Consider the following 13,704-nt stretch of genomic DNA (forward strand, 5'->3'; position numbering starts at 1 on the left):
CGGAAACAGAGCTCGAATTCAGCCACCAAAAATGATCAGGCGGAATACGGGAGCACATTGTCAGCCTTAAAACAACATTAGCCAGGGGCAACACTAAAGCTTGCCAAACTGATGAGAAGACATGTTGGCAATATTCTGGAAAAATATCCAAACAGCAGCACAGCATGGCATTCAGAGCAAATATGTTTCCAGCAACACTTTTAGATATTTATTTATTTATTTGAATTTAAACAATTCCCAGAGTGCCACACAGACCTTATCATTTTGGCTTTATCTGATTAGGGTAGAGGTTTTCAATATTATGCCAAGAAGCCTAATTTGGATATGAACTGCCTCCTCCCCCATTGTTTATCTTGATGAAATATCAGTCTCATTTCTCTGCATAAACGCAGTGATTTATCCATCATTGCACCAGCTGCTTTAAATCCAGCAAGGTTTATTTCTTAAATGCAGAATTCTTCACATTATAGTTGCAAAGGGTAAACAAATGACAGCAGTATCAATCACTTTGTACTCTTCCCCACCAAATTATATAAATGAACGTATAATTTTTCTGCTTCAATGAGGCATGCTCTGTTTCAAATGAAATAGGAGTTAAGAGACAGGAGAATGTTATCATACCATATGAAAACTCAGGTGCATGAACACAGAACATATTGTGTTCTTTGCAAGAGAACAGCATAATTTCAAATACCCAACCAGCTGTTACAGACTGGCGCAGTATCATATTTCCATCCATATCCAAAAAATGAAGGAAACTGGAGGATTATCCAAAAAATACGGAAAACAGAACAATTAAGCAGTTTTCAGCTTTTTATGTTATTTTTTAAATCATGTTATAAAGTGGTTTGTCTACTACAAGGTGCTTTGTGATAGCAGTGTGAAAAGCAAGGTGCAAAGTAATTGAAAGCAATGTGATTCTTTTTTCATTTTCTCCATATGCAGCGCGGGAATCCTGCTGTGCTGCAGGTCCTACTCTATTTTAGGAAATAACGCTGCATAAATGACAGCCGTTCCGCTTCTGACTGATCGTAATCCGGCGAACGGAAACGCAGTCCTCTGACAGCTACCTGAGAAACAACTGCCCACATCAAACTTGAAATCTCTACATGAAAACATACAGCGGCGATATTATCTGGACAAATATAATGCTTGTCTTACAAATCTGCTTTGGTAGTGTGTGTACAACCAGGATGAGGGGAGAGTGTTGAATGCTACGTCCAGGACACTGTCTGTAAAAACGATTCATGGTATTGTTCTAATTGTTACTCGTTTTGATTCATTATCACAACAAAAGCAGAATTCCATTTTCTGATGATTGATGATTAATATGAGCGTACAAGCACCAGTACGTAGCAAATTAAAAATGTATTTTGCATGTGCGTCTCAAAATGCCTGTGACCATTAATTTCCAGTTGGCAAATGGGAAGTCATTAAGATGGTTTGTATAGTCGGTTTGTAGTCAGCTTGCTCTCAGACTTAAATTTGTATAGCTTTATGATAGCCCTCTACAACAGCTAAACTGTATTAAACAGCTTAATAATGCCAAACATGTTTTCGATTGGGCCCCTAATGTCTCTGGCATAACCACAATTGCTTGTAATTAGCTTAGGCTCAATTGGAGGGCTAATGGCTCAGAAAATGTTGATCAGCAGTGACATGTCTGATCAGGGGTTCGTCTCTGAAGCACAGCGTACACATCTGAGGTGTTCACAGCCTTCACTGAGCACCATGGCAGTCAGCAGGCCCTTTAGTCCCTTCTAATTCCTTAGAGTCACAGTAAAATTCCTTATTCCTGATCTCAAATCCAGTCAATCTGATGCAAAATCCTGAGACTGTAAAGCAACATAATCCACCATGGATGAATGTACAATAAGCACTATATGACAGGGCTTGTCCCATTAGAGACTCTGTAATCCTGTGGTGACTATGTCCAGTGAGACGAGATCCTCGGGGTTTGTCCCCCCTGTCCCTGTCGGTCCCTGCGTCCCTAAAGGCGGAACATTTTTCATTCCAGTTTGAATGAAGCCAATGAAATGTCACAATTGTTCTTTGAATTTGGTCCCACTCGGAAGTCAATGACCTGCAGATATTTTTAAACCAGATGTAGAAAAGAACAAGCACAGCATAAATTCCCCTTTGAAATGAGGTGGAAGTATATCCTGTTGTTGTTGTATGTTGTCTGTATTATGTGTATTAAATTATGTAAGTTTATAGGAGTCAACATTCTTAGCTCTCAAGATCCGTGATACATGTTTCATATCACATAATGAGAAAAATGTAACCAAAACAACAATTTTGTTAAAAAAAAGAATCAATTTTATATTTAAGGTAAAATCTTGATTTAACTGAAGCCCTTGTATCCAACACAAGTCATGCTAGGCTGTTTCAGATAAAAACAGCAACCTATAAAACCTGGAATGGTCACAGTCATCAGACTCGAATGAGCCGATGTTTGCGTGCTGGTTTTTCAAAGCAAAAATAAATGAATAAACACTGAAATACACTGCCTATTTAAAAATGCTTATTTTTTGTTCCATGTACTTTACACTGGATGTAGTCTAAGGAAGAGTTTTTTTTTTTAAGTATTCAGTATACTGAATATTTTACATTCATTTAAAACAGTGGACCATGATCAGTACTTCTGTCAGAAAGTGGTTCACAGTATCTTTTTCTTTTCAAATACTGTTTCCACCTCAGTGAAACTGAAGAAGCTGTCTCAGGTAAAGTGAGCACTGCAGATGCAGCTGTCTGCATCGTCCCTGCTGATTGAATTTAATCCACTGCAGATGCCCCATGTGCCTTTTTCTGAAGGTGTGAACATTGCTGAATGTGTAGGGGTCCTGTTTCATATACAAATGTGTCTTGCATATATTAAGATGCATTTGAACTCCCAGCACATCCAGTGTGTACAGCGAACTTAATTACGCTGCAGCTACAGTTAGCAGGCTAAAAAGTTCCATTTCAAATGTTTATTCTTTAGAGATGGAAAGTCCAGAGGTTAGAAAGTAAAAGTGCTGCCATGTGCTTCTTCCAGCCATGAACTCAACCAGCTGATTTCACTAATTAGTCCATCCTCCTGGCTGAAGAACTGTGACAATCAGCAAATCCAGGTGATTCAAACAAAATACTAGGAAAGACTTTCTGAACCTGGATGTTCTTCCTCTGTTAATCTGAAAAGAGGTATGCAGATAGGAAATAGTTTTACACTTCTCCTACCTCCTAAAGTACCATCTGTGATTTTGAATTTAGCTGTAGATGTAAAAACCGATTAGAGTGTTTTCATGAAAGGCCTTCCCTGTAACATACGATCCTAAAAATTTACCTCATTTGGTCTCTGGTGTACATGTTCATCAGAGGATAAAAACAGATGTAGGCCTATTGCGCAAAAACATGGGCGGACATGTGGGAACCTTGCAGTATAACAGTCTGTAAATACACTTAGAGAGTTGCCCAATACTCACCCAATATCTTTCTTCACACAAATGTGCCTGAAGACTGAGCAGCTTTGGCATCAGCTTCACAGCTGCATTTCAGCTACATGACATAATATCCCATGAAAGGAATATTATCAAGCAAAAATAGACTTTTATTTGCAACTGTAATCGTGAGTCAACAATTCTGCTTTCAGAGCAAAGTGAGCCATGGAGCAAAACTGATACTGCTGAATAGATAGACTCACGTGAAACTCAATTTCTCCACGAAAGGAAAAACGTTCAGACTAAAAACAAGGTCTTCGCGGAACGTTATGTTGATGTGCTAATCTCATCAATTGAAAGGCTGGGTGGTCTCCATTGAAGTCATGTTGATCAAAAGATGCTGAATTTACATCAGAAAGCCTTTTTATATTTAATTACAATAATCCTTTCTTTTTCTGGCAACTTGATAAGCTTCTCATCTTTGTTCATTCATTTGCCATGGCTGTCCCCCCTCTCATATTTTCATCACATTACATCCTTTAAAGAGGTCTGATCAGAGATGGGTTTGACGATACAGTGCTTAACAGTGATTTGGTGTCATCGACTGTCTTGCATAGGAAGTCATTGGCAGCTGCCATGATGCGACTTATCAGCTTTAACTATAAAGTAAGTTCAAATGTAATCAGCTGCCATTTACATGATTTATGGGAACACCAGTGCTATATGGATGCAGACAATTTCTTGTGTGTGTGTGTGTGTGTGTGTGTGTGTGTGAATGTGATAATAACACAGGTTTCTGGAATATGAATATTGTACTCAGAAACATTTGGTATTTCTGTACTCAAGCTGTTTTAATTGGTTCAAGAGCACTGTTTATATCCTCTGCTAACAAACCTACTCAGTACACAACCAAAGGTTGCTGGATAGCATTTTAAATTTAGCAGTTTAATTAACCTGTTCCTGGTATATTGTTCTCTGCTGTCACATTGTCATCTGGAGCCATTACACAAGCAGCATGAAGATATGCATTGTTCTGCTGGGGAGCTGTCATGTCAGGAAGAGCCTGCAGAAAGGGCAACAGGTGGCTTGATCAAAGCAGCGCCATGCAAACAGGTCACCATCAATCACAGCAAGCAGAGATCCCCTGGCCAGACCATCACACTTGGACCACCTCACTGATTGACCTGTTGTTTACAACAATTAGAGAGGGTATTCCATGGGTGCCATTTCCACCACAGACTGAAGGAACGTGTCCCTGGCACTTGTGTAAAAGGCCAACGTTGTCCCCAGTATTTTTTTAGTCATTAAATTGCATATTTTTTCTGTTGCACACGTTCTGAAGAGAACATTACAGCAAAAAATATCCTCCAAGTGCTTTAACTGGCTTGGTGCGTACAGTGCCTGCTGAGGTGAGAGCAGTCAGATTAGTCTTTCAGGAGAAGTGGGAACACACAGGGAATTGCCCGCTAAATCTAAGGCAAGGGAAGCTGTACTTGTGAAAAAATAAAAAATAAAAAATCTGTGTAAATTAAAATGTTTCTATTTAAGCACTTTGTCTTTGTGCCACAGCCTTACTAGTTAACATTAGGCAGTCAGCTTTTGTAAAATATATGTTTCACATGGTCATGGTGGCAAGCTTTGCTTCCGAAGAATATGTAATGTCTGCCACAATGTTCATATATTGTCCCCACTAACACTTCATGTAAGGAGGGGGGCTACAATTTGCTAACTAGCTAGGTTGCAAAAACTATTTGCAAACATGTCAATTTTGAATGATTTTAGTAAGCAAGCTAGGCTAGTAAGCTACTTCATTACCTTCTCACAACTGTATGAATTCACTGAATCTGAATCTCTAGTTGAAACATTATGGTTTCACTAGCTAACGGTACATCATTTACTACTCACCAGAATGCAGCATTTTAAAGATTCTTATTTGAAACCTACAATGTTCAACCAATGAGATCTAAGTAATTTTATTGAGAACTTTGAAAACTGACTTGTGATATACTATTCTTTTATGGTCAGAAATTTGCTCCTGCAATGTGAGCCCATTTTTAGGAATCACGTTGCAGGAACATCTAATTCTGCTGCACTGGTGAAGATTGCTGAGCACTGAGCCACTCTATAGCCATGTGGCCTTAATCCAGGGACTACGTAGTCAGATCCCTGCCACTGTAGTGCTGATGCTTAGGATGATGTGAACCACTGTTTCTGGGGCAGTGCTTACAATGGGCTGTAACTTTTGGCCCAGTTAGAAATTGGCAGCTACGCTAGCCCAGATATATGGAATAACAGACTTTCCTCCTTCCTGTGTGGGGCATATGCTCTTTCTGATGCTTAAATCAACTTGTGCCTCAAGACCTATCCGATTAAAGACACAATGGCAAGGATTCAATTAAAATTCCACTTAACTAACGCAATTCAGAATTAAATGCAGATGTAATTTACTACTTCAGAAACAGAAGCACAGCCTTCGGCCAACATTTACTTGTCACACTGAATTTGTGGAGAAAAAGCTTGCATTTATTTGTAAATACTATGTTGATTGGATCCAGGCCAATGTTATACTGTACTTATGAACAAGGTCATTGCACTACACCACTCCCACTGGGCCCAAATACATTGAATCTATATATTTCCCCCTAAAATCATTAATCTACTAAATTTAGTTGGTACGTTTACAGTTTATGCTCAGTACATTTTCAAAATTTAGAAAGGTTTCCCCCACCAGATTAATCCAAGGATAGGGAATGAACTGAATGAAAGATACAATGTGCATATAAATTAATGATCAAGAGAGAGGGTGAGGCAAAGAAGAGACAGGTTCAGCTACAACAGAAACAGGTATTGCCAAAAGACTGAACCCCAAGAGGGAGGGGGCAGGGGAGGTCCACAATGAGACATCATTTTGTCAAATTTGCTGAGGGGAAGCTTTTCTTGCTGAGATCACCAGGTTGTTCAGCTCTTTTAGCAGCTCAGTGAGAGGAACGAACTATCGCTTACCGGTATCTGCACAAATCACCCACCCAGCTGCAAGAGCATAAGAATACATAAAATTTACACTGCACCTGCTCCTGAAGCCCACTCACACACATCCTAAAGTTCTGCAGGAAGTGTTGCAATTCTTCAGAAATGCCCCAGTGAGGAAACATGGTGAACAGCGCTGGTTCATTTCAGGATCCTGTCTATTCTTATGGAGGATTTATGAAAGCCCCTTTGCTTCAGTTAATGTGCTGAAATCATTTGTGTAGTCAATTCTAAAGCAAGGTCTGAACTGAATGTTCAGAATGTGGCAGTGCATTCCTGACACCTGACCATACAGAACATACGGAGAATGCTCTCAGTCAGATTACATCAAGGAAGGATGAAGGCATGAAGGATGGAAATAATATCAACAACTATGTCTACATTTCATAGACAGAGACAGACCGATTGATTGGTTGATTGATTGATTGATTGATTGATTATAGTCCATTTCTAAAGCAGGAGACTATAATGAAACAATGCCAAAATGAACCACCAGGTAAAAACTAAATCCATTGCCAGTGTTAATTTAGCATACCAACAATCGATGCACAGATCTTTGCCACAGTACTGGAGTAGAGTGAATAAGTAAAATTATGAGTTGAAGGGGGATATAAACACCTGAAGGCACACACTGTTATTGCTGCTCTCCTCCCACACAGGAAAGCAGTAGGAACAGAATGAAACTGAGAAGACAGGTTTCCACCAGATACCTTCGCACACACAGACAGGAACTTAAGTTGATGTCAAAGCCGCAGACACTCATATTCAACAAAACAACAGCAGGTCAAAGCTTCCTCTGAACAGCACAGAGCATGCTGAAAAATGGCAATAGTTAGGATAGCAACAAAAATTGTATGCTGAAATATGAATCTATTTCTACTCTAAGCATTTTTTGTCGATACTAAAGCAAGTAAAAACAAAAAAAGAGTTACATCTGAAAAACGTTTAGTTGAAATTTTATCCATACTGGCTTACAGATTACCTGCTGATATGTGTAACCGTGGAAACACTAACTGTGATGCCCCTTTAAGAATGAGACTACATCAGACAGCCATTGGGGGATAATTGCGGAGGCAGATCCATTGCTAATGAGAAGAGATTATTCCTAAATCTGTCCGCGGCCAATAAGCGGCTCCACTCCCTGCGTAATGCAAATGGGAAACACAAGGGCATGAAGAGAGCAGGCAAGGGCGTGGGGCCTGGTGCTGGAGGAGAGCTGGCCTCCTCTGGGGACCGGCGTCATTTGGATTCAGAGAAAGTAATTTTCATAGAGCAATGAAGAGCAAAGCGCTCCGTCTGCATGCCCAACCATGAGCGCACTCCGAGCCGAGATTCCCCCCGCACGCAAAAAAAAAAGTACAAAGTGATGCATTTTGAACTCGAGAGAGGTCCACCGACGGAGGCCACTCTGAATACAAATGCCCGGATTTCTCTGTGGTATGCAAAACGAATGGAACTTCTTCAGAATCTCTTCTCCGGGGTAGGTTTCACGGTACGCTGAAGATTGGATGCCACGTGTGCCGCAACAAAGGGCCAACGCCCTGAAGGGGAAAATCAGCAGCTACGCCATTTTCTAGGTGAAAGCTTTGCGTGCTCTTGGAAGGTAAACATTACATTAATATGGTCCACTATAGATGAGAGATGTATCCCCTGAAAGATGAATAATTTATCACTCAGCGTATTTTTGTTTTGTTTGGTTTTATCTGCCCTTCATTGTTTTTCCAAAAGCTTTCCTTTCCAAAGGCTAGAAATTTGGAACAATGGTTATGTCTCCAGGCAATGGCTATTGATTCACATTCTGAGTGAGACACTGTAGTTGAACATATTGATGGATATTTTATGTGGACCCGTGTATTAAAGAGCATTGCAATATATACTGGTTCTGTAAGAAAGTAAACACAGGCTGACTGACACCTCCATTGTCCTGTAAAAGTTATATGGCACACAAGAGTTTTGTCACACAGGTTCTTTCTGAGTTGATCATCTCATTCCGAGGTAGAATTATAAAAGAATTTGTCCTTAGAAATAGTTTTTGAACAGACTGGATTGCCGATTGCAAAGTACTGTAACCCTAGGCAGAGTACCTATTTATTTTATTACCAAAACCCAAGCGAAGAATTCTCCACTGTAATTTAAATGCAATGTCCAGACCATACAGGCACCAACAGGCTTCCATGCACTTCCATACTGGACTTACTATTCTCACTGAAACCAGTACCATCAAAAGTATTCCTGAATGTAATGCTGAAGTTTGGCTTAGATAGTTCAGAAAGACAGTGGCATATGAGCACACCCAGTGAGTTTCTAAAGAAGGACATGCGGATTGTTTGCTAGATATTACATCACTGCATGAAAACTTTCCCCACTGACAGATCCTTTTAGCTTTATCAGTCTATAACACTAAGGAAGATATGTTTTAAAGTGTATCATTTTTCACCATCATAGCTCAGAGTATGGGGCTAATGTTTTGACCAGGGAAATAAAACAGTTTCTCATCTTTCTCATTTTGAATTGGCCTAATGTGTAATTCAGCAGCATGGAATGTTGTTTTACCTTTACTGAAATCACAGAATATGTGATCATTTAACATATTTTGATATGTAACATAATACTAATACATAACAATAATAATAATATATAATCATGCAACGATAAGGTAGTTAGACAAAATGAAGAATACTATACAATTATCAAGCTCTGTCATGTTTCAAGACAGTAAATATAAATACCTGAAGAGGTTGTTGCTAAAATGAGACAATCTGGATGGATTCAAGGTGTCTATTTAGCAGCTATATATTTATAACTAAAGTAGCTTGCTTCCTCAGGTGAATCAAATGCAGCCATTTTTAACATCAATATAGACCAATGTTACTCACGAGTGGTCCCACATCACCAAATGATCGTTTTCAAAAAATTGCCATGACTTCCATATACCATTTCTCTGTGTCTATGTGTATACTGGTTGAGGCAGAATTAAAATCCTACCATTGCTACACTGTTTCACAGGAAACTGCATAATGAGTAATCTGGATTCAGTTTAGAAAGGAGCTGTTCTGCTGTTTAGCTTTGCTTGTTGGTCGAGTATTTTTTCTAGAAATTAAATGTACATTTAACTTCCACAGGCAGTGCTTGTAAACTTGTACAGTCAGTGCTCACTCACGTTTGTATAAATATTTAAATATTGGTGTGCATTAATTTGGCCAAAAACCAAAGTTTTGGCCCAATATGAACAGCTTCTTGGAATGGAGCGGTCATTTCTGATTGAGCAAATTTTGTTTGCGGAATCATCCCCTCTAAACCAATTTTACCACCATGCTCTGATAGATAATATGTTTGTTTTTACCTCCCTAGTAATTTCTTCCTCTGTTTAAGCATTCAGAAAGAAGGAAAATCTTAGGATAATAAATGCTGCAATGAGACTGAACTTTGATGAAGCTTGTGTGTGTGTGTGTGTGTGTGTGTGTGTGTGCGTGTTCGTTTATTTTCTAATTTATTGCTGAGGAACTCATTTTATCATGCATTATGCAAATACAATTTTTTAATCATTTGTTGAAATGGAGTTAGTGGTTTTCTTTTAGAAGACCTTGGAAGGTTATTGTGAATTTAAGTGTTGCAGTAAATAATGACTGAGAGCTAAAACCACAGAGCCAAATGACACAGCAGATCAGAACTGTGAATACACCATGCAATGCGTGTGGTCTGTAAAAATTCATTATCAATAATTAGTCAAATATTACATAATTCATCATTCATTTAAATTTTATTTGAATGAACTTGTGGCAACATATTGTGAATAACTGACAATGATCAAACATGACAATAATAACCCATGTGGGATCACTAGATAATCTGTCCACATTGTAAGAGCTGAAACATAATCAAGCTATTTCATAGCTATATTTTTTGTTAAGGCAGAGTAAATAACACTCGTTCCCTCTGTTGAAATTGGGAAGTCTGTTGTCTGTGGGAGTTGATTGGGGATTGGGGATCAAGCGATGCCACAGTAAAGGTGAAGTCAAGGACACATCTAGACTGACAGCATAAACAAACATGACATCTCTGTAGCTGCTTATATTAAAAATGAATAAGCATATGCCAGAGAAAGTACACGCACATGTATACATGCACACACATGCACACACGCACACACACACACACACACACACACACACGCGCGCGCGCGCGCGTACACACGCGTACACATCTTGTGATGTAGTACCACCCCAGGAATGTATACATACTATGAGAACCACATTGTTTGTTGCAGCTTTTGTTTTTTGCCCAATTTTATATTGCATTTTACAACAATTAGCAGTTTAGGCATTAGGTAGAACCTTTTAGACTAAGAACGTTTTACAAGTGCATTTATACAACTTTTATTTTCCCAATAATAACAACATTATTAATTTACAGTGCCTTGAACTATTTTAGCATTTGTGTCCTGTTACCCCTAAACATTTTTACAGTGCAATGAAATATGTTTTTTCCCCTTTTCCAATTTGAAAAAGGGTAGACTGTGGTCATAAAGGGATGCAAATAGTAATCACAAGGCTTAGGTACACTGTGGCATTCATGGTGTACAATCGGTATTAAGGGGCCTGTGTGCCACGAAAACATTCCCCACACCATCACGCCAGCACCACCAGCACCACCAGCCTGCACCTTCGACATATTGCAGGATGAATCCAAGGATTCATGCTGTTTATGCAAAATTCTGACCACACCACTTGCGTGGTGCAAAAAAAAAAAAAAAAATCAAGATCCATCAGACCGGGCAGCATTTTCTCCAATATTCAATCATCCAGTTTTTGATAACTTGCCCATTAATGCTTCCTCTTCCTGTTCTTAGGAGTGGAGACCCAGCATGGTCCTCTGCTACTGTAGCCCATCCGCTTCAAGTTCCGATGTGCTGTGCATTCAAAATGCCCTTCTCCACTGTTGTAAAATGCTGTTATCTGAGCGTCTATTGAGGAGACTAACTAACGTTAATGAGCAGGTGTACCTAATAAAGGGGCTGGGTGGGGGAGTGAGGAATACTGAAGGCACAGTATCTGCACTCACATGAACATTTTTAGTTTTGTATGCATGATCAGAAAAAAAATATTTGTCAGTTAATGTACTTTAATAAATATAAATAAATCTGTGTCTCTCAAAATACCAAACAACTAACACTTCGGTTTCTCTGCCCAGCACGAATGCAGTGCATGGATCCAGCACCACACTGGCACTGAGAACACGCTGTGCAAACTGGATGTAACAGGTGGTCACTCTACGGCTCTGCCACAGTGCCTGGTACTGATGTGATCAATGTGCATATAAACCATGCAAAGGAGGAAAATTGGCATGGCCTTTCCACACACAAAAAAATCCAAGAGAATCAATACATCTCCCTGAAAGCCTTTGCCTCTGTGACATTTTTTAAATGAGAGTGACACTGGCTATGAAACTCTCTCTCTCTCTTCGAGCGCATGTATTTCGGCATTCTTAATGTACCATTTCAGTATGTCTGTATGTCCATGTGATGTAGTTGTGTTGTGCATGTGTGTGCATGCATGTTGGTTTGTGTGTGTGTGTGTGTGTGTGGGTGTGCTTGTGGGTGTGCGTGTGCATGCATGTGTGTGCGTGCATACGTGTGGGTGTGTGTGTGTGCTTGTGTGCGTGAGTGTGTGCAAGCTTTAGCGGAGCATAGATTAAGATGGAAGCTCAATCATTTCAGCTGAGGAAGTGGGCACCTGCCTTTGCCTGGCTGCTTTTACAGGCTCACTTATTGGGCTATCAGGGATAGAGGGTAACAGCTGTGGAAATGGGGCTGCGGGGACCACTCAAAAATCACCCTCCTCCCCTTCATCCATCCATATTAAGCATATCTCCATGATAAATGAAATAACGGCATCTTTCTGATGTAAAAGGTCAAAGCACACCAGGAGCGGCATGCTGCTGGAGCTCAGGGGGCTCCATTGTCTTTACTGCAGTGCTGCAGTCAACCTCACCAAGGTTATATCCAGAAGAAAGGGGATGGATCACCCCAAACCTTCATACCAGCCAGGTAGGCACCTCTTCTATTTGTCACAGTACGTGTATGCGTGTGTGTGTGTGTGTGTGTGCATGAGTGCATGTGTGTGTGTGTGTGTGTGTGTGTGTGTGTGAGTGTGTGTTTGAGAGTGTGTTTGTGTAAGTTATTACCAATGATGAACTGGTTCTTCTTTCTTGGTTGTTAATTATTGTTTGGTTATTCATTTAAAATGTATTTCAAGTATACTAAGGCTCAATTAACCACATCCTTATTCAGAAAGAGTTTGAATTGAAAGCTTAGAACGATTAATTATACAGTACACCAAAATACTGCACAGAATTATTTCTTATCATGAATAAACAGTTAAAAATATGCATTAGCTAATAATGGAATATATTAAATATGAAATATTTTCTTTTGGCTAAGCCTGTTTTTATTTTCCCAAAAAGTTCCTACCATTTTTCAGAAAACATGAGACTCATGAGGGATTACTTTTACCAATAGAAATACAAATTGGCAGCTACAGACCTCCGGTCTCTTGGTGCACCCTTGGTTTAACAAGGCAGAGAATGGTAAAAGCCTCTTTGTGGGAGAGCATCCAGTCGCATTCATTCTTAACTCTTTCAGCGTTTCAGATAATCAGAGAAACTGTAGCTGTTTGTTTGTTTCTCTGATTAAATCTCTTGCTCTCCGTGATGAGAAACTCTCTGACATCTCAAATGAGTCACAACCTCCTGTTCAAGACCTGCCACACATCTACTTTCTAAGAAATTATTTTGAAATCAGGGATGAAAATTGGCCTGCTTTGCATTCATCTCAATATGCGTTTGAATGAATCCTTTTAAATACCGCACTTTGCACAAATAATTTGCATAGTGAGTTAAACATTGTGAGAGTGAAATAACACACAATTAGCAAGGACAATTCCAACATCTAATAAGGGATCCAATTAAGAAAATTAATAAGGTGTCAGTCCTTTTTCAGAGGATTAATCTCAGGTCAAGCTAATTTGATTTGTGACAAGGAAATAGCAGGCCTGGTTGTCAGGTAAAAAGCCAGCTCAAGCACAAATGACATTAATAAAACATGAACGCAGGGTCCAGCAGCAGAAATACTGTTTTGCCTCATCTGGGGCTGATCTGGGCACAGGCATGAAAGACAATGAGCGGTTTGATTTCTCTTTGCTGATTCTGTCAGCAAGCGAAAGCATGTTCTTCACCAGTAGCTTCGAGATCAATGGCAGTC

General features: G+C 39.6%; 1 long non-coding RNA gene across 1 annotated transcript in view; it reads right to left on the reverse strand.

Moving 5' to 3' along the window:
* LOC135238019 (uncharacterized) overlaps positions 1-13,704 on the reverse strand; it is a 45,616-nt gene that overhangs the window by 14,575 nt on the left and 17,337 nt on the right. The window lies entirely within an intron of this gene.

Source organism: Anguilla rostrata, chromosome 13, assembly GCF_018555375.3.
Source record: "Anguilla rostrata isolate EN2019 chromosome 13, ASM1855537v3, whole genome shotgun sequence".
In the NCBI taxonomy this organism is placed as follows: Eukaryota; Metazoa; Chordata; class Actinopteri; order Anguilliformes; family Anguillidae; genus Anguilla; species Anguilla rostrata.